Genomic DNA, 27,616 nt, shown 5'->3' on the forward strand with positions numbered 1-27,616 from the left:
GTTTACTGGGCATGAACCTGTGATGGCCAACCTGGATGCTGAAGCCATAGGACTGGACTGGTACTGATTGGGTCTGGAGCTTGTCCCTAGTGTCTAGCATGGAGTCTGGATTGCCCTAGAAGTTGTGACTATAGGGATGATTGTGGAGCTTGGATTTGTAAGGGGTGGCTATTGGCCTGGAGTGGGCTTGAAATTCTGAGGTTATATGGCTAACATGGTATTAGGACATATTTGACGTGTGGGATTCTAGGACCATTCTGGAAGATGGGATTATGGAATCTTTCCAGGCAGTGGTGTCCACAGCAAAGTTAGGGGCTCAGTTCATCCTCTTTGCCTCAATCTGAGGCTTTCTCTCCACTCTGTACTGCTTAGGCTTGGGTAAGGGATGATGAGGGCAATGTGAACCTGTCCTGCCAATCATCAGCAGTCTGTTTTCCTATTTATTTGCTCCACCCAGGTGCTACAGTCTCTCATCTTGATTTCTTAGCTCATGAGAAGGTGTTTTATGACATGGATTGTTGCTTGAAGTTGATGTTTCTGTGAGAAGATGAGCTTTGGAAATTCTTATTCTACTGTCTTACTAATAACACCTTTCTCTGTCTCAGATATTTATTTGCTAATTTTCCTGCATCCCCAACTTATAAACTGTGTGACAGTTACAGGAATTTATTTTGTTTACTGTTGAATTCCAAGTAGGAGACTGTGTCTGAAATATAGGAGGTACTCTGTGATACTTACTCAATGAAAATTTAATTAATGGAAGATAGTACATTTTAATTATAGTTCATCCTAGATATTCTTTTCCCTCTGAGCTCTTAGCAATGACTTACATCTGCATCCTTCCACTACTGTTCCATCCCATTCCCTGTTTTCAGTCACACGAGAGCCCTCACTAATGTGTATCTAGTCACCACCTAGATCCTATCATTGACAGTTACTCTGATTGCCCTGGTACCCCTATCTCCATTCCTCTAAATTAGAAAATACCTTGACATAAAGATGGAGAATGTGAGCAAAGGAGGGAAGCTTCCAAGCTTTCTTCCAACTTGGTTGTTCTAACCTGGGACCCGTGAGCCTTTTGGACAGACACAGTGAAAATATTCTGCTTACTTAAGGCAGGAGTGGGGAGGGGGTAAGGAAGGTGTGTCATCCCCGTGAATCCCCAGGAAATCCTTTGGTCTTTGGCTGACTTTTTGACTAAAGATGATTGCTAATCTCTAAGGTCATACAACAGTACACTGTGTTTATCTGAGGAGAAGTGCTGCCTTGATTTAAAAACAAACAAAAAATAAAATCCTCCAGAAGCCTTCAGGAGAGGATGTGTCCTCAGCTGTGCTCATGGCGGCACACTCTCATAACTGCTTACCTGGCATGCATCCCCATGTCACTGGGTCGTGTGGTTTAGCTGACTTGAGGGATCCTCTCCCTTACCACCAAGCTCCTCAGCAACTTAGATTGAATCCCAGATATATTTTCTGTTCCAGGCCATGGTGAATGGACTAATGAGCATTTTTACAGAGGATTAGAATGACTATAACCCCCTATTAAAAGAGAGGACTACCTGTGTTGGCTTAGATAATCAGAGGAGGAATTGCTCCACCAAAGCCATCTGCAGTTGACAGAGTTGGGAAAGTAGCTGTTGAGTCTGAGGGAACTCAAAACAAGAGATTCATCCAATGATATAGTCCAACTCTAAAGCTGAAGGTTGGAAAGCTCCCAGGAGAGCCGCTAGTGCAAGTCCACATTCATATCCTGAAGAATCTGGAATCCGATGGTCACAGGTGACAGCAGCAGCAGCAGCAAAAATGCAAACTTGATCAAGAAAGACTAAATGTGAGTTTTCTGCTTCTGGTTTTTATTTTTTTGTTCCATTGGGGTTGCTCACTCAGGATGGGTTTTCCTCACTCAATTCACTGACCCATCATCAATCTCCTTGGCAAATACCCTCAAAAACACACTCAGAAGTTTGCTTCTATCCAGTCAACTTGACATCCAACATTAATCATCACCCTGAGGCTCTGTGGTGACCAGCTGAAGGACTGAGAGACCATTGCTGAATGAACATGGCTTGAGGGCCTGGGAATGAGTCCAGATGTGTGTCACTGAGAAGTGGACAGGAGTTTGTCTGGTCTCAAGGAGGAACTGCTTAGATCTCCAAGCTGAAGGATCCTGCAGCCAGTCATTGTTAGGTTCATAAATGCTATTCTAAATATATGAGTCTCCAAATGGGGTCCCATCTAGCAGCAGTATCATGGCATGTGGTCTCATTAGATACTTCCTAAATTAGAACCTCTGGGGAAGGGCCCTTCAGAATGTAACTAGTCTCCAGGAGATTCAGACATCTTCCAGTATAACAGCATTTGGCCCTAACTACTGTATGTTTGGATCTGCTATAAGAGGGAGCTAACTTCAATCTTTGGAAGGACCTTGGCCAACCAGTGTGAAGACTTTCTCAGGCTTCCTTGCCAGGAAGCATTTCTCTTAAGGCCTGGATGTAAGTTTGCATAACAAGACATCCTGAGAATTTAGCTTCCATTCTGCTACATGATCATATGTCATCTGACATATAGTAGGACCTGAAGTTCTAGGGTATAGAGAAGAGAACTAGTCTCCTGGACTTTCAGCATCTGTGAGGCTAGGCCTGACAGATGCCTTGGTGTCACCCCAACACAAATAAATTTGCAAAAAAAAATTTTGAAAAAAAAGGAGTTTGGAACTTACATGTCTAGAAGTCAGCAGAGGAACTAAAGCCCATGTCTGAACATTTCCCTGAGACCAAGCTGCCATTCTCCCAAGATAAACAAGTCTGAAGACTCCTCTGCATTGTGCCTTCTAATCACCTTGAGGTATAGGTAGGTACAAGATAGTCACAGAAAGCACAGTCTTCAAAACATTTTAACACTGGGTTCCAGGACTGTTAACCTCCCTTGAGAATAGAAACTATAGGATTCTTTCTCAGGATGCAGGGTTTTGAGCAGGAATTATAGGGTGATGAGAACTGTTCTAATACAGGCCACAGGGCTGAGTCTGAGTGTTTCTGACTCACCTGTGAGGAGCTTCTCTGTGACATATTCCATTGTTTGGGAAGGAAGAAACAGGAAGCAAGTATGGTGGTACATGTATAATCCTAACAGTGGAGGTTAAGATAGGAAGATCATGAATTTAAGGTCAGTTTAGACTACAGAGAGAGGCCCTGCTTCAAAATAAAAGTTATATCAGAGACTCAAACAGGTATCTGTATGCCCCTGTTTATAATATCATTTTTCATAGTGTTGAATGATGGATAAATACATAGCAAGATGTGCTGTAGACATGTGGTACTTACTATTCAACCATATAATAGAAGAGGCACATGCTACAATATGTATGAACCTTGAGGAATGAGCCAGTCATCAAAAGACAAATATTCTATGTAATTTTACCTCTATGAAGTATCTAGCTTGACATACAAACATCAAGTGAAACAGTGGTTGCTTAGGGTCAGGGAACAGGGGGTATAGCTAGTGAGTTAAACAGCTATGAACTTAGACTTTCACAGCTTAGAGATGAAAATGTCATACAATAATATGCAATAGTGAGCACTATTGTACTGTACACTTAAAATGTTAAGATGGTTACTTTTATGTAGTATGCTTTACCATAATTTAAAAAATTTACTCACTAGCTACCTATCTCCTTACCAGGACTGACAAGTTGTTAACTAGTGTACAACTCTATTAGATTTATAGATTTTTTCTTTTGTATGTGAGCAAGTATGTGTTTACAAGTATGTACATAGGAGCATCCTCACATGCATATACATATCTAAAAACACATGAACACACATTGATTTTTGTGGTCAGCACATAGAAAGCTACAAATTAGATGAGACAATTTCTGCTTTAAGTAATTATCATGAAACCTAGTAATGCTCTAACAATTAAATACAAAAATGTTAAGAAAACTACAGGAGCAGGGTGAGATAACTGTAAAGAAGAAAGCATACAAGGTAGGTTTTAAAGTAGGAGTAGAAGTTTTATAGGTGTAGATGAGGAATCTGAGCATTCAGAAGGAGATCAGCATGTGAAAAAGGCTTAGAATTGTGAAAGGCTGTTATGTGTTGAGGGAAGAGGGAGGGTATCCAGGGATGTGTATATGGTATTGGAATGGCGGTCGCCAAGTATGAGCCTGCAGGAAAAGGATTTGGAGACAGAATAAGGAAGTCTGATTTTCTCCTTGTTTAATAGCAGTATTCCCATACTTCCAGCTCCCATGGGTGTTTCTTTCTGAGTTTTCCCTTAGTTTTTAATTTTTTTCAATTCCTTTAAAAATTATCTTTAAGTAATTGTGCAAAGGCCTTTCGACTCAACCTGTCAGTTTGTGAGTACAGTACATCTTGACCAGTGTCATCCTTTTTACCATTCTGTTTGGTATCTTTGTTTCTAAGAGTGATAATAATATGGTGGCTGCACTGTGGCCCTAACTGATCACCAGGGATCAGTTTAATTGCTGAAGTTATACATGACCCCTGAAGATGACCATTGACAGCTCTCAAAAGGAAATTCCCAATATCTGGGCTCCAGAGGGCTTGCTTTCTAATGCATGTGGGAATGGACTCAGAGAGTCAGGCCAACAGGTTATTCAGCTTTCCACCAAGAATGCCATTGTGTAATAATGGTATAATGCAAGATACAAAATGTGCTTTTAAATCTTCTAATAGCTGCCTTAAATAAGAAGAAATAGAGAAAATTGACTTGAATAATTTTTATACATTTTCAATATGAAATCAATATACAGATTATTAATTGGTTACTTACGTTCTCTTTGTACCAAGTCTTCAAAATCTCACCTCAGACTACCCACATTTGAATGCTTACTCAGTAGCCACATGCTGCCAGTGGCATGTGTAGTTAGTGGACAGAGTAGGTCTTAGAAAATGCAGTGGTTTAAACACAATCTCATCGCCACATTGTTCACCCCTTTTGGTTGGAATAAGATGTGATCAGCATTAGCACTATATTTTGGTTTTGCTCATAGCGCAGATCAAATTACCTCCCTGGCACTGAAGAAGGTTTAAGTTGATAGAGCATAGTTTTCCCTGACACTTTATTTTGTCAGGATCATACACTGTCTAAAAATATCTATAGTCATGTCAAATCATGGTAATTAGTGCCAAAAATGAAAAAGAAAAGCATGTCTGGGTCATGCATACAGACTACACCACCTCTGATTGCCATCTTTGCATATGGCTGGTCTTTACCATGGTCATTAATTTCACTAAATATTGGCTGTAACACACATGTAAGCGTGTACCACACATTCTGGCAAACAGATTTGCCTATCTGTATGTATTCCAACTCAATAGAACACATTCTTTTGGTTCCAATTTAAACACATTCTGCCCACCTTTCAATCCTTCACTCTATGTCTTACATATTTTAAAATACAGATTTAGATCTTTCAAATCCTGTATTGGTGTTTTCTCATTAACAAAATTTATTCTGCAAGCCATATGCTTTCCTTCTCTCAGAATATGAGTGATTGGTTTGTATCATAACCAGTGAAGTTCTTGCCAAACGCATGAAATAATCTTTGAGATAGCCTATCTTAAAGCCCAACTCTCCAATCAAGATAACAATCTCTTGGAGACTATAGCAGTTGGAAAGAAAACAAGATCTGAATCCAGTGTTCAGCAGTGTTTTCAAACTGAGGGAAAAGCAAAAATCTTCACAACAGTTTATTAGATGACAGACATTTGTTGTTTTCCAAAAGACTGTTTATTTTGCATTAGCTCATTTCTTTTTTAAAAATACATTTTTTATTATCATTAAGTAGTTATAAAAAGGAGTTGTCTCATTTCTTTTTATCTTAAAAATCTTAGCCTTTTTCAAAATGCAGGTCATTATAAAGGGAAACACAATTTTTTAAATAAAAGGTATGAAAAGAGTAAAGAATTAAAAATTTCAGACTGACAAAAATGGCAACAATGGGAAGTATGCTTATGGTATGAAATAACATGCAAACAGGAAGCAAGAAACTTGATTGTTGTCTCAAAACTTGAGCAAGAGAGAAATGTACCTAAGGAAACCAACATCATTTTCTTTAAGCGCTGTAGGAGAATGTAATTCACTTTACTAAACTAAAGCTGTCCTATCTTTCTTTCTTATACATTTGTTTCTTTAATGTAAATCTTCACTTTTTAATGTATTTTAGGATTTGGAGTCTTGTCTCTTCTCTCATTGGCTGTCATTTCCTTTTGGCTTATGACTAAACTTGTAAAACTAACTTGAGTTTCCTTTATTACTCAATTTATTTTTAGGACACCATGGCTCCTTTTGTTCAAACAAAATTTTTGGGATTTTGATTGGGACTGTGTTGAATATAGAAATTAAATTGGAGAAAAATGACATTAATCAGTATTGAGTCCTCTGATAAATGAACACACCATGTCTCTATTTGTAGAAGTGATTTTTTTCTCTCAGCAATATTTTATAATTTCCAGTGTACATATTATATTGTTCATTGGTAGTGTTTAAAATACAGTAGATTTTTGTGTACTGAGTTTATATTGTGCAGTCTTACAAAACTCTTATATCCCTTCTAATACTTTTATGTTTACCATACTTCATAAAGGGTCATGATGTCTTCAATTTTTCAACTATGAATGTCATTTTTTTTTTCCATGCCTTACTTCAGTGGCTCAAACTTCAGTTATTCTTAACACAAATGGGAAAGAGTAGACATCCTTGTCTTGTCCCTTATTTGGGGAAAAAGTTTCAGTCTTTTAGTATTTAATATGATGTAAGCTATATGTCTTTTGTGTAGATACCCATTATCAAGTGAAACATTTTCCCTCCTAATTTCCTGATTAATTTTTGTCAGAAATAAAGTTTAGATTTTGTGAAATGCTTTTTATGCAACTATTAAAATACTTATGTGATGTTGCTGGCTCATAGTTTGCTAACCTTGTCCAGAAGTTGAATCTGGAGCAGATGTTTAAGTCTCTGCTTTGGTTTATTTAGCTTGCAGCCATCTTTCCTAGAGCTGTTGTGAGAGTATGTAAGGAGATTGATATATCAAGTGCCTTTCCTGTTTCAGGAATGAGGATGACTGAGGTCTGATGAGAATAGTTGTTTTAATTGATTTTCCTGATATTGTCAAAACAAGCATTGAGATATGACTTGGATACTTAGAAAACTCTCTAGGGTAACAGAGTTAGCTGAATAACGAGTCCATGGAGGTGGAATGGTTCTGACTAGAATGATGTCAGCCTCGATTGTCATCTCTTGGGGTATTAACAAAGAGTGACAATAGGAGACCCAGCTTCCCTGAAGCAGCTGTGGAACCTGTACATGACTTGTAGGTTGACACTTGTTGCATCTGATAGTCTGTTGTCAGACTTGGACATGAGTTGAGTATTCACTAAGATACCTATCAAAAGTAGCTCAGAGTTTCAAGAATGTACAGAAGTTTTCAGAACTTTGAGGATCATCTACCTTGGACCCTTGGTTAATCTGAGAGTTATACAGAAAAATAAAAATGTTAGTGACTTTCACCCCCTAAAATCCCCCAGCTTCAGGGCATGGCTGTTGACAGCTTTATTGTATTAATACATAATTTACAATGTGTTATTTCCATACATGCATATTGAGATTCATTGGGGGCTTTCTTTGAATGGCAAAGCCTGTCTTGCCTGTCCAGTGCCAAAAAGTCTGAAAATGTGCAAAAATAGCACCCTTCTCAAGAAATCCCCTTCATGGTATGACGGTGGGAGATGAGCTCAGCTTCTTCAACCTCAGAGTCACATGCTTGACTCTGCTTCCTCAATTTCCTGTGGGTTCAGCTCCAACAGTGTGCTATGATGCTGGTTCCTATAACAAAGTCTTCATTGATTGCATTCACTTCACTTCCTGTCTCCCCTCCTTCCTGCTGGTATTCCTTTGGCTCAGCTCCCAAAATCATTACTTCAAGAGAATCTTGGTCTTGGTATCTGCTTCTGGGAGAGCTCAGACTAAGGCAGGGTCTACATGGGAACAATTCAGAACTCTTAGGAAGGACAGAATTCACTTTTTAATGTAATGTTATGAAATATGAAAGAAGAATTACTGCTCTAAAGCTCTAATCTAAAGATTAAACAGAAGCCTTGAGAGAAATGATCACAAAATAATCAAAGCCATGATGATCTCAGTTGGAATAAGCCAGCAAATAAGGAGAGTTCAGCCCAGGAAAGCAGGTTTGCTTAGTTTTTTCTTTCTCCAGCCATCTCTCCCCATCATCATGTGAATGTAAGTGAGAGATAAGTGTAGATATTGCAACAGTGGTTCAACAGTCTGAAGAAGCAGTTACTGGTTGCCTCGGAAACTACTAGGGTCCCAGAAGGACAGAAATGATGAGAAACCAACAGGAAATTCAATGTAGTTTCCATACAGTCAGGACATCTTGGAAATGTGGCCATATTCTCAAAGACAAGTAAAATGAGAGTGCTCAGCGACATAAAGGCAGCATCAAGAGGGCCAACCTTGAAAGGAAGTTGTTGTCAGCAGAGAACATGAAAAATAATGAAAACAAAAAGGACATTAACATCTATTGGGTGGAAAGACAGATCACAGAAGTTTACTTCTTTGACACATGAAAGCTTTTTAAAATCTTTCTCTCTCTGTCCTTTCAGAAAAGATCAGCAGAGAATATTTGACTAGACCAGGTCAGAGTTGTGATACTAGGAAAGAAGGCAAAACCTAAGTGGGGAGCAATGCAGACTACTTGGAGTTAGGGAATATGGCAAGCTGGAGCTTTAGAGGGTGTGGAACAGTGTCCAGACTTTCTGCACCGGTAGAAATGGTCTATCTCTGCAGTGATGGGGAGCAGTAGGCACTGGGGCCAATGGTGGCTCTTGAGCACCCAAAAAGTAACTAGTATGATTAATGAACTGATTTTTTCTCTTATTTAATTTTAATCAATGAAATTAATAAATGTGTATGAAAGCGTTCAGATGACTACCAGGAACTGAACCTAGGAGAAACCGTTGTTCTGGAGAAGCCACTGCCTTGCCACTTTGAGACATCAACTGGATTCTAGGGTGGGATCAGTGCTGTTTCTCTTCTTTTCTAAAAGAACTGTATCCTGGGAATTATTGGCTTCTCCAACATCTGGAAGTATTTGCAATGGTGCCCTCATCGTAATGAATATGTAAGCGACATCATTACATTTTTATTCATTCACCATTAATTTTTTAATTTTAATTGTTATTATAAAGGTGATGAGCAAACGGGTTACAGTCTCATAAGTCGGGTAAAGAGTGCATTTCTTTTTGGACAATGTCACCCCTTCCCTTGCTCTCTGCCAGTTTTTTCCTCCCACACCATTAGTTACTTCATTCATTCATTCATTCATTCATTCATGAAGTAGTTGTCTAGGAAGACATTCAACTCCAGGGACCAGGTGGTGCAGGCACAATCTGTATTCTCATCTTTGCGCAGATCATAATTGAATAAGAGGACCAGACATCAGACCAATAATTAATTACATTGATTTATTTAAATATGGCTATAAAAAGCATTATCAAAGTTGGATGTTGGTGGCTCATATTTATTTAGTTACTCAGGAGTCTGAGATCTGAGGATTGAAGGTCAGAGCCAGCCCAAGCAGGAAAGTCGGTGAGACTCTTATCTCCAATTAACCACCAGAAAACTGAGCGATGGCTCAAAGTGGTAGAACACTAACCTTGAGATAAAAATTCTGTGGGACAGTGCCTAGGCCCTGAGTTCAAGCCCCACAACCAACCAACCCCCCCCCCAAAAAAAAACTCTGTGAGACCTGTACTGGGGCTCAGACTCATTTGAAGGTGGCAGGGTAGTCTTCCTGACAAAGTGACTTATGAGTAGAAGTTAACCTGCCAGAGAAGCAGCAGTGTGGGTAGGCCCAAACAGAATTCCAGGTGAATAGAACATTGTGTGCACTGTTCCTGGAAAACATAGGACTCTGGAATATTCCAGCCATAATAAGGTCAGTATAGCCAGGATGCTTTAAGGAAATATACAGTCAGGTGGCGAAGCCTTTAGGGACAATAGATTCTAATGTTTTGTTTATATTATTAGCAATGCAAATTTTAGTCAAACAAAATAATATGAGTAACCCTCATCATCTGTATTGGGTGAAAGCAGAAATGCTTGGGTTTCCAGTGCAGCTCCTACACAAAAGAGGCTTTGGCAAGCTTTGTACTGACATTACATAGTTAGGAACCACTGATGGAATGAACTCTTCCTGATGCACACCTGAGGAACATGAAGCTTATGGTAAGCATGAGACATGATTAAGATCATATCACTGCTAAGAACAAAGTGATGACAGCACCCAGGTAATGTGGTATCCCTGCTTTACTGCAAAGCAAAAAAGTGAACCCAGATCAGTTCTGTCTATCAAATACTGTTTAGCAATGGCCATATATGCCAGGTGTTCTCCTGGGAGCTTTATCAGTTTATATTATAGATAATATTCCCTTTGTGGAGGTTAATTGTTGTGAGTTATAGTCAGACATTGATACATTGAGCTGGCTAAGCTCATGGCCTCTCTAGTTGTAGAAATCTTTAGGTTCTTTATATCACTGTGGGTGAAATGTTTTCCTTATCTACTTGTCATGGTCATGTAGGTAAAAGTGGGAAAGCAAGGGGTTAATGAGAACTACTGGGTAGAAGGTATTGGTAAATACAGCTTTGCTGGGCATTTCTCATCAAGAAATCACCTACAGCCTCCAGAATGTCCCATTGGTTTCCCTGCCCTTCAGTCGTTGTCCAGAACCATTTGTTGATTTGAGCATGGGTTTAATCCAGCTCCATGCACACTTGCACACAGTGTGCATGGCTGCTCATGGCATGAGGGGAACCACTCAAGTATGGTCTGTAACACCCAGCTCCAAACTCATCCTCTTGCCTGACATCCTTCTCCTCACATGAGACTTGGCATGGCTGAAGAAGGGAAGGGGCTCTTCCTTAGGAGACGGGTTCTTCCCATTTGAGTGATAGCTCTTTTATTTCCTAGTGGGTTTCTCCCAAACCCACTAACAAGGCATCAGTTTGGGTTTTAAGAGGCTGCTTAGTCTCTCCCCATCTTTCTTAGAGTACTTAGCATAATAGAGAGAGCAGATAGTGTGACTACCCTGTAGACATTCTTCACTAGCCACCACTAGCCAATATTCTCAGCATCCTCTGCCCATAAATGAGCTCTTACTGACCGTCAGTAATGTTCTGACTTAGTCCCTTTTACCACTTCCCAGCTCATCTCAAGTCTTACTTCCAAGGTCCAATACATTTCTCCATGGTCCCTTGTTCCTGTGTCTCTGGAAAGTTTATTCTTGGTATGGTTTCCAGCTTGGTGATTTGAGTAAGGAGCTAACTAATGTTGGTACAACTGAATCCAGGCCTTGATCTCCTCACTTCAGTCCTACTTCCAACAGCTCTCTGGGCTAGCCAGGAACCCCAAGTGCTACGACATAGCAGTCTCAATTCTGTCTTTCTGTTCTTGCTGTAAAGTACAACTTACAATGTAGGAACAGAAGATACAGGTTTGAGAAATCCCAATGTTGAAGCCATCTCAGCGCTTCAACTTCCTCTTCATTCTGAGACAGGGACTAAACAATTAACCAAAATGAGGTTGGTGGTTGACTGCATACACGGAAGTATCACTGACAGTAAAAACAACAGAGAAGCCCTTTGTTCTTAGTCAACTAGTGGAAGTGTAATTTTAGCTGTATATACCTTCATGTCTGTTCTCAATGAAAGTCATCCGGTCACAATTCACCCAGTTCGTAACAGTAAATTCAGTATTCATGGTTCCCAGCCACTTTAAAAGAAAAATCAGAAACCCAGAAGAAAACAATTTTTTTTACTTATACTAAAGTAAAATTCTACTTACCAAAAGATGTATCCACCTAGGCTAACAGGACTGCATAGCTAGGTGGTATAAGGATGGAAGTATCTGTAAATTTCTTTGTGTAGAAAAAGGAACTTTGGATAAAATAATAAAATGATTTAAACACCTAGATTTGGAAATGTATTCATATTTGCTCAATGAATGATCTCCTGTGCTGATGAATTGTACTAATAAATACTCTATCAGCAAATGGAATTTAAGAAAGAACCTCTAAAAGCCTGATTTAACGACCGGACCCAAAAAAAAAAAATTGTGTGTGTGTGTGTGTGTGTGCCCTTCCTTTCTACTTTGATTACTTTGAAAAGCCCTAATGATTCAGTCTAAGACGATTAACTGGCTTTAGCAATATTGAGGTGTCCAACCCAAATTAATCAATATTTTAGCAGAATGCCTAGAGTTCTTAAATATGGGTTATTTGTGAGTGTGTGCAGGTGTGTGTGGTTTATGCATGTGTGTGTATATCTGTGTGGGGGATAAGTTGATTGTTGGTACCAAATCATTCTCTGTTTAGAAGATTCCATCTTTTTTGAATTTTGCATTAAGTATCCTTGTGTTTACATGTAAAAGCAGTGAAATTATAGAGGATTCGCTCTATTGATTTAGAAATTGAGGCGCTTGCTTGGGTTCAGTTTTATATCTTTTCTGCCTCTCTGTCCATGAAAAGACTAGAACAATTGACGTAAAGCTCTTCCTTCACCCAGAAAGTCTGATTTGATCCACAAATGCTTGTTGAGAACCTGTTCTATCATTGGATTCTGCACAAACAGGAAGGGAGGGGGTTCCAATGCTGTTTGATCCCAGTGTATGTTGATACATTTGCTAGAGTGCAGGATGACAGATGCAGTGAGAAGACTAGGGAAGAGTAAGTACAAGCGTGTGGTTGAAACAAAAGGGAAAGTTTAGTTGAGAAGGTGAAATGATTAAATGTGAGGATCTGGGAATGCTGCAGGGATCCAGAGGGAGGCCCAGAGTGATTGTCCTCAGTGATCAGGTCAGTCCCAGACTGGAATGAGATGTGGCTATAACCTTGCCATCCCATTGCATAGGTAATGTGGGTTGCTATTTTCTCTACTGTATGTTAAGAGAAATCTCTCACCTTTCTTACACAGTGCTAAGTTACAGTGATACAAACACACCAAGCCTGGATGGATGCAGTAGGAGCTGGCAGTAGACATATGTGGTACTTACAAGCCCTCCTCAATTGAGACCCATCATTTATTTCCCTAACCAATCACAGTGCTCTTTTCTGATGGCTGGTACAGAGATGATAGCTTACCAATCAGCTATCATAAGGATGATACCTATTAACCTTGGACAGAAAGTTTGTTTCTGGAACTGTGTAGGAAGATGATAGTTCATTGGATTTGTTGATGCAGGGGCAGTAGAGGCTACCATCCTTCTCAGAGTCCATGGGTGGAGCAGTGAGCTATCAAGATGCACACTTGTACAGCACAACTGAGAGGCTGCCTGAGAAAGACCCAGGCAAAGAAAGAAGTAGGAGGCCTTTTGTGATCAATTGAAATAATAAAAGTGGGAAATATGTGATAGTTGGAAATGCCCTTCAGTTGGTAAACATTTGTCATTTTTAGTTTCTCTGTGTCCCAGTGCTGTGTCCTCATTTCTGTCTCCCTCCAGGGAGTTGTGGAGGGGCAGGCTATGCTCTTATGAGCCCGCTCCAGCTGCTCTAAGCATCCAGGGAGGCCACCTGGTGGGGTGGAGCTGCCTTTCATATCACAGATCGAGATGGGAAAATAACAACAAAGTTTTTCTGGCTTTAGAAGAGATCTGCAGGAAAGTTGCAACAGGGAAAGAGCATCAAGGAGAATAAATGAATCGTGAAAGTGTCTGTTTTTCCAAAATTTTACTCTTGGTTAATCTCAGCAATGGAAAGAAAAAAAATGGGTTTAAAAAAAAAAGCCAAGCAAGAACAACAATAATAACCATAGTTATCATTTATATGTGCCCATTTCCCGCCTTGTTACAGGCCATTTCTCTTTATCATATTGATTGCTGAATCAACTCACTGACTGGTAGAACCCCTCCCCTGTCAGTTCATCATCTTGTCAGATATAATGAGTGCCTTGATTGATTAGTGATATCTGCTTGTGAGGGGTCTTTTAAGAAGGCCTCTGAGTACCATATCTCTGAGTACTGCCATCCTTACTGTCATGCCCCTGCTTTACCAAAAACTAATAGCAAGGATGTGTTTCTTTTTAAATAATCGTAGTGTGTTTTCACTGTATAAAATAATAAGCTTCACCGGGTGTCGGTGGCTCACGCCTATAATCCTATCCACTCAGGGGCTGAGATCTGAGAATCACGGTTCAAAGCCAGCCTGGGCAGGAAAGTTTGTGAGACTCTTATCTACAATAAACCACTAGAAAACCAGAAGTGCCGCTGTGGCTCAAGTGGTAGAATGCTCACCTTGAGCTGCTGAGGGACAGCACCCAAGCCCAGAGTTCAAGCCCCACGACTGACAATAATAATAATAATAATAGTAATAATAATAATAGGCTTCATTATATGACATTTTTGTATATGCATATAATGTGTTTTGATCATATTCACTCTTCTTATCCCCTTCTCTTTTGCTGACCTCACAAGTCCCCTTCCTCTTTGCAAATAGTTTCCTTTCTACTTCCATGTCTTAAAAAAAGTCTAGATTCTGCATATGAGAGAAAATGACATTTTACTTTTTTTAATAGCTGAATAATACTCTGTTCTGTATATATACACCATATTTTCTTTATCCATTCATCTCTTGGTAAAACCTAGGCTGATTCTAGGGCCGTGGTGACTAGCGCTACAATAAACATTATTATGCGGGAGTCTGTACTACATGTTACTTTGATTCCTTTGGGAGTAATACCCAGGAGAGGTATAGCAGAATCATATGGTAGTTCATAATGTTTTGAGGAATCTCTGTACTGATTTTCATCATGGCTAGACTAATGTAAAATCCCTACCAGCAGTGTATGAGAGCTTCTTTTCCCCCACTTCCTTGCCATCATTTGTTGTTATTTCATGTTCTTCATGATTGTGATTCTGACAAGGGAAAGATGAAATCTCAAGGGAGTTAAGTTTTCCATTTCCCTGACGCCTACAGGTGATAGACATTTTCCACATATGCATTGTCCATTTGTACTGTTAAGAACTCTGTCCAGTATACTTGTCCACTTAGCAGTGCTTTGTTTCTGTCATATGATTTTCTTTCTGACCACTGAATGGCTACAAAACAACTTGGCAGAAAGTGACAATGAAGTAGAAGTCCTTAAGAGTTCTTTTTGCTTAGTAATAGTTGATATATACCAAAGACGAAGGTTACTAATAGCTCTTAGTTTACTTATAGGAGTAAATCCATAAAACTGGTTCCTCCTTTTTGTACATTCCATAACATTTTTTTTAAATGCTGTCTGCAAAATTAGTTCTTGTATTAGAGGAAAAGGACAGATGTCAATATTTTTTAAGATTATAGCCATTCTAACTGGTGTGAGGTGGTATGTCAGTGTTGTTTTGGTTTGCATTTCTTTTATGGCTAGGGAGGTTGAGCATTTCTTTATGTGTCTATTGGCCATCCTTCTTTCCTCTTCAGAGAAGTTTCTCTTCAATTCTTTAGCCCACTTATTTATTGGGCAGTTGTTACTTTGAGGATTTGTTGTTGGGGGATTTAATTTTTTGAGTTCCAGGTATATTTTAGATATGAGACCCTTGTCCGTTATATGGCTAGTGAAGATCTTTTCCCAATCTGTGGGCTTTCTATTGATCTTCCTAGCTATGTCCTTTGCCATGCAGAAGCTTTGCAGCATTATTTACCAGAGCTAAGATATGGAACCAACCCAGATGCCCCTCAGTAGATAAATAGATCAAGAAAATATGGTATATATACACAATGGAATTCTATGCCTCCATCAGAAAGAATGACATTGCCCCATTTGTTAGGAAATGGAAAGACTTGGAAGAAATTATATTAAGTGAAGTAAGCCAGGCCCAAAGAAACATAGGTCCCATTGTTTCCCTTATTTGCAATAACTAGTATATGTCTGAGACGAGCAGAAACAGTCAGATGAGTTGATGTTAGGCAACTGCAAGATAAGGACTCAAATGGTTTTTCTTTCTTGCTGTTGTTTCTAACATATTTATAAGATGATTTCTTTGTTGCTTTGTATATCCCTCCCCCACAGTATAAACCTTGCTTTCATTAGATTTGGTGTTGGTATAATCTGTGGAGGGGAAGGGAAAAAAACAAATTGTTTAAATAGGGATACAGATGGACTCATTGCAACAATGAGATGTACAAGATGTTATGTGGAAAAATGAACTTTACAACTTTGGCGGGGGGGGAGGGCTTTGGGGGAGGGAGAAGTGGGAGTTTGGAGGTCAGGGATGGTAAGGAGAAACAAAGAGGAGGCAACAATATTTGATAAGTAATGTACTCATTTCCTTGCTCATGTAATTGTAACCCCTCTGTATGGTATTTCCACAATAAAAAAAACTTATTAATATAAAAAGTATTTTTTAAGAAAGAGGGAAAAATTAAGTACAAATACCTCAGAAACTGGAGAAAATTTTGTTATACTTTTTTCTAGTTGTAACATGAATGTGTGCTGAGTAAAGAAAATATAAAATACTGCAAGTATAAGAAAAAATAATTCTGTCACTCAGATGTGCCATTAACATTTGGTACATTTCTAACTATTTTCAAGTCATCTAAAATTCTTTATAAGCATGCTTTAATGACTACATAATATTTTGTCATTCACCTAAAGTTATTATGTGCAATATTTTCCCCCATTTTACTATATTAGGGTTTCTTTCAATTCTTGACCTAAATAGTGTTTGATGACCATCCTTGTGTCAAAATTAGTGGCTCTACTTTTATCTCTGACATCAGGAAATTCCCAGAAGCAAAATAATTGGCCCAAGTAATGTATGTTTTCCAGATTTAAGAAATCCTTCGTATAAAGTACATCCCTATCAGATGACAAATAAAACATAGAGCATTTACATAAGGATGAAATTGGCCTTTGTTACTATTTGGCTATGGTTTAATTAATTGTGGTCCCTCACCACAAAGTTCATAGGATTAAAACCATGGTTCCCAAGGTGCATGTATTGGAATGTGCTGTGGAACCTTAAGAGGTGGTGGAACCTTGTGGGAGGGTCTTAGGTCATTGGAAAATATGAGCTTTTCCTAGAGGGTTGTTATAAAATGACCCAGCCTGGCACTACCCAGACCTTATATTCTTCCTGGCTCTCATTTCTGATCTTTATCCCTCATGTGTTCTACCATCTGCCATCATCCATAAGGCAGAGCCAGAGGCAGAGCCTGTGCCATGATGTTAAATTTAAACCTCTAAAACTGTGAACTAAATAAACCTCTTTTTCTTAATAAGTAGCCTTTTTCAATTATTTAGTTATGATTATGAAAGGCTACTAATACAGTTTCCATGTATCTGTTCATTTAAGGAATATTTATTGACCTCCTGCTGGATACTCTCATTGTTCTGAACCAAAGAGACACAGTGATAAGCTTAAGGAAGTGTGTTTGGTTAAAGAGCAAAAAGAATTAAATGCCACAAAGAACCATATATTTTCGGAGTGCTTAGTGAGGAGCTCAGTGATTCTGGGTGATGTTGAGAATGACTGATGGGAGGGCCTCACACAGCTTCTTTAGACTGTAAATCTAGCGATGGCACACTGAGAAGGTAACCTGCAGAAGGAGCTGAATAACAAGTTGAGAAGCTGTAGCAGGAGCAAGCAGGAGTGAGCCTTTCCAAGAAAAGCTGAATCAGGTACAAAAACTGGATAGAGGTAACTGTAGGGGTGAGGTGTGGAGAAACCACCTGGAAAAGTGTCAGGCTCAGGCTCAAGGGGTTATGGAGGCAGCACCATAATTGCACATGGAGATATGGTAGGATCTAGAGGTAGGCCGTATCTGATCTAGTGAAGAAAAAGGGGTGCGTTTCTTTTGCCCTAAGAACAAGTAGGAAATTGCATTATTAGTGTGATAAAGGATAAGGGTCAGACCACCATTGTGTGTAAGGCACTAATGCAGAAGTTAAATCTGTCTGTTTAGAGAAGGGCAGAGAGATAAGTTGTAGCAAGCAAGAGGAAACAATCTAAATGACCAGCTGGGAAATGTATGCAAAAAGTTATGGTATATGCATAGTATGAAATACTGGGTCACCACTGAAAATCAAGGTTGTGAAGAATTCTGACAGGAAAACATTAATGATGCTCTGTTAATTTTTAAATATAAAATATAGATAATAGCATAGTTATATAACCTATATCCTAGAGTAGAGTGGTCCAAAAAGTTCTCAGTTGATATCTTTGGTTAAGTAGGATCATGATTATATTTTGCTTGTACTCTTTTGAATCTTCCAAAATTTTCTAAAAATTTTATTGTTATTAAAAAGGTTATATACAGAGGGGTTACAGTTATATGTCAGGTAAAGCGTACATTTCTTTTTGGACAATGCATCTTCCAAATTTTTAATGATATATGCATTACATCTCTAATCTGAGAACTATGCATGTAAGTTTTTGAATACAAGAATTAAAGTTACACTGTAAATTATAGAACAAGAAGTGCAGTAGAGATAGGCTCATTTGTGAGAAAGCATTAAAAAGAGCCATGTAACAAAGCCAAAGCCTTAAAACAAGCTGGTAGACTTAATCAAACATCTTATTAGAGATCTAGGAAAAAATACTTGCAAAGAAGCCTGAGATACAATACCCAGAGGAGAGAAAATAAACTTGAGTTGTTTAGTTGGGTGCTGGTGGCTCACCTCTGTAATCCTAGCTACTCAAGAAGCTGACATCTGAGGATTGTGGTTTGAAGCCACCCCTAAGCGGGAAAGTTCTGAGACTCGTATCTCCAATTAGAAACAACAACAACAACAAAAAACAGAACTGGAGCTATGGCTCAAGTGGTAGAGTGCTAGCCTTGAGCAAAGGAAGCGCAGCCAGGACCTGAATTTGAGTCCTAAAATTCATGCATGCACGTGTGCATGTGCACACGTGCATGCATGCGTGCACGCTCGCACACACACACACACACACACACACACACACACACACACACACACACACACGACAATGCCCTTAAACTGACTTGCTGTCAGTTAGGGAAGCAAAAACTTCTGTTCTGGACTGCTAGGTGGCACCTCTCCCATTTCTCTCCTGACTCCTTTTCCCCCCAAGTTGCATAGTTCATTTCCAATATAGTGTCTAGTGAGTATCACGGCTAAATTGGTTCACCCTCTGTCCTACCATTTCTATGCTTCTCCTTCCCCTCCTCAAATCAGATAAACATACATAAGACAAAGGGTATAGAAATAAAAACAGTGACAAAAGGGAATAAGCCAAAGAAAAATAGAAATAAAAAGAACCACAAACAGTACAATAAAAACCTCATTTCCATTTTTTGAAGTTTATTTCCATAAGCTTCATTTTATATGATCATATGCACATAGCTATTGAGTCCTTATGAGCCTCTCTAAGAATAGCCTCCTTTGGTCTTTGTGAATATTTAGAGTCCTGTTTAATTTATCATGTCCAAGTGTAATTTTTTGTCTTTTTACTATCCATTGGGTTTACTTGTAGATTTATAGACACATTCTAATTATTACAAATGAAGCAAACCATGAATCCTATTGTCTCTTTGGGTCTGGCTTACTTCACTTAAGCAAATTTTTTCTAAGTCTTTCCAGTTTCTTACCAAAGAGGCAATACCATTCTATCTGATGGAAACATAAAATTCCATTGTGTATATATACCACATTTTCTTGATTCATTCATCCACTAAGGGGCTGCCAATATGTACCAAACATTTCTGTATGCAAAATAACAACTTCAACGAAGAAAAGAATTCACAACAAAGTTCACATGATGTTACTGGATTCATATTTGATAGTGGAGGAGAACTGAGGTGGAAGATGTTTTTAGAAATAATGATCATTTGAGGTGTTCAGGGAGATGAAATGAGAGCCCCCCATGCTTCCTTCCTACATTCCTTGCTGCCTTACTAGGGCCACATTACTGCTGACTTGGCACCCCTAGTCTTCTTGACCCTTCATGTTTCTCTGTGATGTTTTTGGCAAAGATGGCTCATTGACTGGCTAGTTTAGAGAAAGCCTGATGGGCCTAAGAGGATCACCATATGGCATGAACCTGGATGTCCTTGTTTCCAGATGCTTCTACTCCCAGGAACTCTGGCAATGAATCTCTCCCAAAGTTCTTAAATAGGACCTTCCTCTTGTAGACCAGGAAATGGCCTTTCTTCACAGTACTTTTTCAACAGAGTGTAGGGTTTTTTTTGTTTTTTTGAGGGAAAGGACAGTGGTTCTGTACACTGACCCCTCTTTATTTCCCTACCACAAACCCTACAGTCTTAATAGTTGGCAGAGCAACAGAAGACCAACTACATCCAGATATATCTTAGACTTAAAAAGATATATTTGAACTTGGCCATGGATATCATTAGATTGATGACCCTTCATTGCAGTTTTAGAAGCTAGATTTTTTCTGTACCACCAGCAGCCAGAAGTAAGTTGGATTTCTCAGGCAGCTGAAAGCTCTTAGCTGTCTGAACTGAGTCAAGCAAACCTGATAGGGGAAAGGTTTGGGGAAATCAAATAGGGAGTAAAAGATATCCCTTGAGGAGTATCTTATGTATTTCCTCCTCAGAGTTTGAATAATTGTGGCTTATGCTTTTGAGAAGCAAAATCCCGTGTCTCACTCTAGCAGCCTCTAATACAGTTGATCTCCAGTAGCTGAATGCTATAGCATGGAGCCTGGGGACATTGGATTTTCATTGTCACTTCTAATATAGTCAAGTTTTGTTTCTTACATACTTGATAAACTTTGCGTTCTTCTGTCGTGATATAGGAAATTTACAGTGTGAGTTTAAGAAAGGTTCCCAGATTGCCTCCACCTCACTTTCTACTTATTCCTCACCTTCTTTTTTTTTAATCCTAAGTATGACAGTGTTTTAGCTCCTCTTTAAGCAACCATCTGGGAAAAGTTTTTGGAGATATTAAACTACAGTTTATTGTGTGTGACACTAGGCAGACTTCAAACCCCAGTGTCTCTAGGAATTTAGGGTATTTGACCTGTAAATTTATCTTGTGACATTTTTTTTCAGATTTAGCCAATGTATCTTTGTTTCAAGGCTAATGAAATTAAGCCCCAATGAAATTATTCAGGCAGAGAATGACTTAGATGAGGAAAAAAAAATCTTGATTGGGTGATAAGACAGAGCTGAAAAATCTTATTGAACAAGGGTGGGAAAATATTGAAGATTGTGACTGTTCAGTTTTCCTCATGGGTGAATTGTCAAATTGAACAAGAAGGAAGAGGAGGAAGAAAAATAAGGCAACCCAAAGGCAGTTGCATGACCTGATGAACTTCTTCCAAGATCTCTCACAGCACAGCACAGTATAGCACAGCACAGCACAGCACAGGGCCCTTATTTTGGCTTAATATCTTGCAACAAAGTAGGAAATAGGCTATTTGTTCATGGCTTGGATCCCCCGTACTTCTCCATATGTGAAGTAACAGCTGAACAGCTTGCAAATCATTACCTGATTGGCTTGCAGCCACCACACTCTCAGTAACTGGCCAGTTGCTGTTTTTTTGTAGGCATCCTTCTTGACAACATGTCTCTGTTGAACACAGTAGTGTTTTCATGAGAAGTAGGATAGTGATGATCAGAATTGGACATGTGGCTTAGAGAAGAACCTCAATGCTTGACGTTTTCTACCAGAATGTGCCATCTTGCTGTGTCTGCTCTAATTAGTAGCCACCTGAGACATTTCCACTCTGATAGCACCTAAAATCAAGTTCAGCCCTTTTGCTTTTTGTTCTAAGTCACTAGAAGTGTAAGACTATGACAAAATTCTTTCCAGAGTCAGCCTGTTTGTAAAAATGTTGTAAAGTTATATATTTTTATGTTAGACCCTTTTACTGGACATAGGAAGCCAATGGCAAAATGAGAACATGGGTAATTCTGTAGTTTATGATGCTTCATAGAGTTTCCTGGGCAAAGTGAAGATGCAAGTATTTATTGAATGAATGAATGAATGAATGAATGAATGGATGGATAGATAAATGGTACCAGATTGGCATATATGACAGAGAAAAGATTGGAAAGTTAGAAATATTGTCCAACTCCTCTTGAAGAAGAGGATTGCTGAGTCCCAGATTGGCCCCTCTGAGGAGAAGAGGAAGTGCAGTATTCCAGCTATTCCCATTGCCTCATCTGGTTGCTTGTTTTGGTTTCCACTAAGGAAATCTCTTTTACATAACCCTAATCCTGAGCTTTGCAGCATGCTGTTTTAGGCAACTATCAGTACAAAAGATATATGAAATACATATCAGCACAAAATATGTATGAAATAATTTATATAAAGAGAAAAGACTAATTTTGACTCATAGTTTTAGAGGTTCCAGTCCTTAATTGAATGGCCCCATTGCCTTGGGGCCTGTTGTAAGGCAGTAAGTGAACAATCTGTAAACAAAAATACTTACTTGATGGTTAAGAAGCAAAGAGAACTAGGTGAGGGTGCGAGGGTCCTGCAGTCCTCTTCAAGGGCACATTTCCAGTGACCTAAGGACCATCTGTCAGGCCCCACCTGGTTCCACAGCTTTTGATAACATCACTTTGGTGACCAAGATATTAACATACGGATTTTTAGGGGACCCTGAAGCTCTAACTTCAGCAGAAACCTTTATTTTCGGAAGCAGACAATAAAAGGAAAAACAACAGTCTTGATGATTTTCAACTTTGCTTCTAGAAAAGGAATATTCAAGTAAAGTTCTGTGCTGTAATTGCTTCATGTAAATGTATGGGAAAAAAGCACAATAGGAATAATTTGACTTCATAACATATTAACATTTCTCTCCATAATGCTCACTCATGAGCAAAATTGATGAGCAAATGTCAAGTTAGGAAATATTTGAAACAAACACGGCAGAATAAAAAGATGAATATTTTTAATATATAAAGAAGTCATCAAAATCAATAAGAAAAACATTAAGACCCAAAATAGATGCCCAGGTAAAGGACAAACAAATCTCTAAAGAGGAAATGTAAATGGCAAATCAACATAGGGAAGAATTTCCAGCCTCATTAGTTTTGAACAAAATGCAAATTTGAATAGCAGAGGGACATCATTTCCCCTATCAAATTAACAAAGATTCTAAAATGATGGTCCATGAAAAGGGTGCAGTGAGGTAGAAGGTCATGCACTAGAAGAAACAGACTTGCTGGAAAATAACGTTGCCCATATGCAACGAGCACCTAAAAACATGTGGTAACCTAGATACCCTTTACCAGAAGAACTCAGCTTCTAGAAATGTCTTGATACCATTAGAGAGAGGTGGGACTTCACTTATATACTGAAATGCTCATATTAGATACTGGTTTGTTTAAATGAGCCAAATTATACCTATGAGCATGGCTCAGTAAATATGAATTATTCACTTTATATAATACAGAACCATTCATTAAACATAGTAAGTGTATTTTATTTATTTATTTTATTTTTGTCAGTCATTGGGCACTGCACTCTGGGCCTGGCGCTGTCCCTCAGCTCTTCAGCTCAAGGCTCGCACTCTACCATTTGAGCCACAGCACCACTTCCTGCTTTTTTCTTATGTGGTGCTGAGGAATCGAACCCAGGGCCTCATGCTTGCAAGGCAAGCACTCTACCACTGAGCCACCTTCCCATCCCCTGGAACAACTCTTATGACAAAATGTTAATAGAAAAATAGCATAATATATGATTTCATATATATGTTTGTGTACTTGAATTTGCTAGGCAAGTGCTCTGTCATTGAGCCATGACTCCAGCCCTTTTGTTTTACTGCTTTTGAGATAGGATCTCACTTTCTTTCCTGAAGAATGCTTAGACCATGACCTGCCTATTTTAGATTTCCTGTTGTAGCTAGCATAGGCATGCGCACTGCATCCAACTCTCTACCGAGAAGGGATCGTGTGAACTTTCTTGCCCAAGCTGGCCTTGAACTGCTGTTTTCCAAATCCTGTACTCCCAAGTAGCTAAGATTACAGCTAAAGGTTTTCGCCACTGGTCCTGACTGATTTCATCTATATTTTTAAATGAAGAGACTGGAAGAAAATATTCCAAATACATCCATTATTTCAGGGTAATGTGATTTCAAGTTACTATTTTCTTTTTTTTTTAATTTTATTTTATTTGAGAACATACTGTACAGAGGGGTTACAATTACATGGGCAGGATAATGCATACATTTCTTACCAAGCATTGCAGCCTCCTCCTTTGTTTACCCTTCACCTCCCTTCCCAGCCTCCCCCCTCCCCCCCACCCAATCCTTCCCCCCGCCCCCCCCCCCACACCGACATTGTAAAGCTCATTTTTGACATGACATTTTGTACTTCTCATTGTTGCAACAGGTCCACCTGAATCCTTAAACGACTTGTTTGTCCCCATCTCCTCCACAAGTTATACTGACATCAAATATAGTGAAAGCGGGGGTTACACTGTGGGGGAGGGACATACAAAGCAACAAAGAAATAATCTTATAAATGCGTTAGAAACACATGCATGAAAGAAAAAAAAACATTAAAATACATATTTAAGGGTTCGTTTTCCTAACATCACATTATCTGACCTTTTCCGCTTGACTCATACATATACTAGATATTGCAAATAAGGGAAACCATGGGACCTATGTTTCTTTGGGCCTGGCTTACTTCACTTAATATAATTTTTTCCAAGCCTTTCCATTTCCTAACAAATGGGGAAATGTCATTCTTTCTGATGGAGGCATAGAATTCCATTGTGTATATATACCACATTTTCTTGATCCATTCATCTACTGAGGGGCATCTGGGTTGGTTCCATATCTTAGCTATGGTAAATAATGCTGCAATAAACATAGTTGTGCTGGTAGCTTTAGTGTGGTCTTGTTTGTAAACATTAGGGTAAATGCCCAAAAGTGGGATTGCTGGGTCATAGGGGAGCTCTATGTGAAGTCTTTTGAGGAACCTCCATACTGCTTTCCAAAGTGGTTGAACAAGTTTACATTCCCACCAACAATGAAGTAAGGTTCCTTTCTGTCCACATCCCCTCCAGCATCTGTTGTTGTTAGAGTTCTTGATTTTTGCCGTTCTAACTGGAGTGAGGTGATATCTCAATGTTGTTTTGATTTGCATTTCTTTTATGGCTAGGGATGTTGAACATTTCTTCATGTGTCTATTGGCCATCCTTCTTTCTTCTTCAGAGAAGTTTCTCTTTAAGTCTTTCGCCCACTTATTTATTGGGCAGTTGTTTCTTTGAGGATTTGTTGTTGGGGGGTTTAATTTTTTGAGTTCCAAGTATATTTTAGATATGAGACCCTTGTCCATTGTATGGCTAGTAAAGATCTTCTCCCAATCCGTGGGCTTTCTATTGATCTTGCTAGCTATGTCATTTGCCCTGCAGAAGCTCTGCAACTTTATTTAAACATCTTCTCCCAGGTTTTCCAGAAAAGGGTAACTTTTCCTTTTGAGAAAACAATAATGATCTCACATAGATGCCTTCAGTCCAGGTTAATGACTTTCTGGTTTGGCATTATTCTACAACATTTTCTCAATCTGTGGGCAAATATTGCATCAGTTAGGTAGCTTATTCTATTATGTTTCCCTTTCTTCTTTGGCTGCCAAAGAGCTTAGACTAAATACAAGGCTTTTTGTCAAAATAAAGGATTATCTTAACTTGGTATTGAGTTTTTCTCTACTTCACTTACCACTTTTTGCTCCATTTTCTAGTCTTAAAGTCTTACAGTATTTCAGTTAGGAACTACCTCAGATTCTTTTCTGTTTGAATATAGTTAGTGATTTCATTATTCTGAAAACATGATTATAGTATGCTGAGTTGCAGCAAAAGCAATGTAGCCATCTGTATAAGTTGTATAAGGATGTTAGTAGTGCAGATAATACATACTTCTGTTGCTCTACACAGTTAGTTGTGCTCAGAATGACACACCCATCTCCCAACCCTTCACTGTCCATTACAGAATATAAAACTCCTTCCTTTCCTAGCTTGTGTGTAGACTCATATACCATGATTGCGCAGATTGTAGTGAGGCTTGAATGACCACCTGACAAGAAATTTTATCTCCATTTACATAATGAGACAGAACTTTACTGTAGCTTCTGGTCCAGTCTCACACAGGTCTTATGTAAAAGCTGGGGTGGAAATCAATGTGTCAACCATATCCGCACTATTCATTTTTCCTAAAAAACAAAACAAAACAAAAACCTAAATAGTTCATCCCTTTAACAAAAAACTTGAGATGAGACAACTTTCCAAAACCAACTCTCAGCTCACAGCAATGTATACTGAAATGTATTCATGGATTTTAAAATTTACTTTCAAATAGTTATACTGCAGCATTTCAATTCAACATATCAGTTTATGAGTAGAGTGTATCTTGAACTCTGTCACCCTTTCCATCATTCTCCCCCAACTCTCCCAAAGCCACTCAGCCTCTCAACTTTCCTCATTCTGTTTTCACATATATACCTTGAATATTACAACTGCATTTGCTCACCCTTCCTCTCTTCATCCATCTGTTCCCTTCCCCTTTGAGCTTACTCCCCTTTCCTGACACCACAAGTTTCAGCCTCCTGGTTTTTATTTTGCTAAACTGTATGATAGTTGTTGAAGGGAATTACTCCACTGGAACCCTTCCCTTCCTATACCATGTGCTTGTGTGTGTATATGCATCCAACCCTGTATATGTTTACATATAGACATAGATATATCCATCCACTTCCTGCAAATGATATGTCAGTTTTTCCTGATGGTTGAGTAAAATTTCACTGTACGTATGCCACATTTTTGTTCATTTATTCATTGAAAGGCTATTTCCATAACTTGGCTGTGGTAAATAATGTAGCAATGAACATGATTGTGACATTGTGATGACTGTAAACTTCTGGATAAATGCCTAAGAGTGATATCACGGTATCAAAGGGTAGTTCTGTGTTTAATTTTTCAAGAAATCTACAAACTGCCTTCCACAGTGGTTGCACTAGTTTACATTCCCATCAATAGTATATTAGCATTGCTTTCCCCCCACATTTGCACTAGCATTTTTTGTCATTTGTATTCTTGATGATAACCATTCTCACTGGTGTGAGATGGAATGTTGGTGTTTTGATTCACATTTCTTTTATGACATTTCTTTATGTCTCTGTTGAGCATTTTTATTACAGCTTCTGAGAGTTCTATTATCTCCATTTATTAATAGGGTTATTAATTTGAGGGTTCAGTTTCTCAGGCCCTTGTCCAATGGATAGCTGGGGAAGATCTTCTCCCATTCTTTAGGCTGTCTCCTTAGCTTAGTAACTATGTCTTTTGTCAATTATCTCTTTGATTTGCTGAGTCCCTGGAACTCAGAAAGTTTTTGCCTGTGCCTATAAGTTCTAATGTTTCTCCTATTCATTCTTGTAATAGTTTCAATTAAAAGACCAAATTTGCATATGGTGGGTATTGAGGAAGAGTAATGTTAAAGCTTTTATCTCAGTTGTAGCTCAGTAAAGTTGAGGAAAAAAAATAGCCCTGGGCCCTACTCTGCAATTTGTGTCTTATGGTCATATATTGTTAAAATTCTACCTGTGTTTCAAAGAACTTGTTTTCTAAGTAGATTTAAGAGAACCTACAGTCTATAATGCATATAT

General features: G+C 38.7%; 1 protein-coding gene across 1 annotated transcript in view; it reads left to right on the forward strand.

Moving 5' to 3' along the window:
* Nucleotides 1-27,616, forward strand: part of Slc24a3 (solute carrier family 24 member 3) — a 469,379-nt gene that overhangs the window by 169,821 nt on the left and 271,942 nt on the right. The gene's annotated exons all lie outside the window — the stretch shown is intronic.

This window comes from Dipodomys spectabilis, unplaced genomic scaffold (genome assembly GCF_019054845.1).
Source record: "Dipodomys spectabilis isolate Male_0828 unplaced genomic scaffold, ASM1905484v1 ptg000365l, whole genome shotgun sequence".
In the NCBI taxonomy this organism is placed as follows: domain Eukaryota; kingdom Metazoa; phylum Chordata; class Mammalia; order Rodentia; family Heteromyidae; genus Dipodomys; species Dipodomys spectabilis.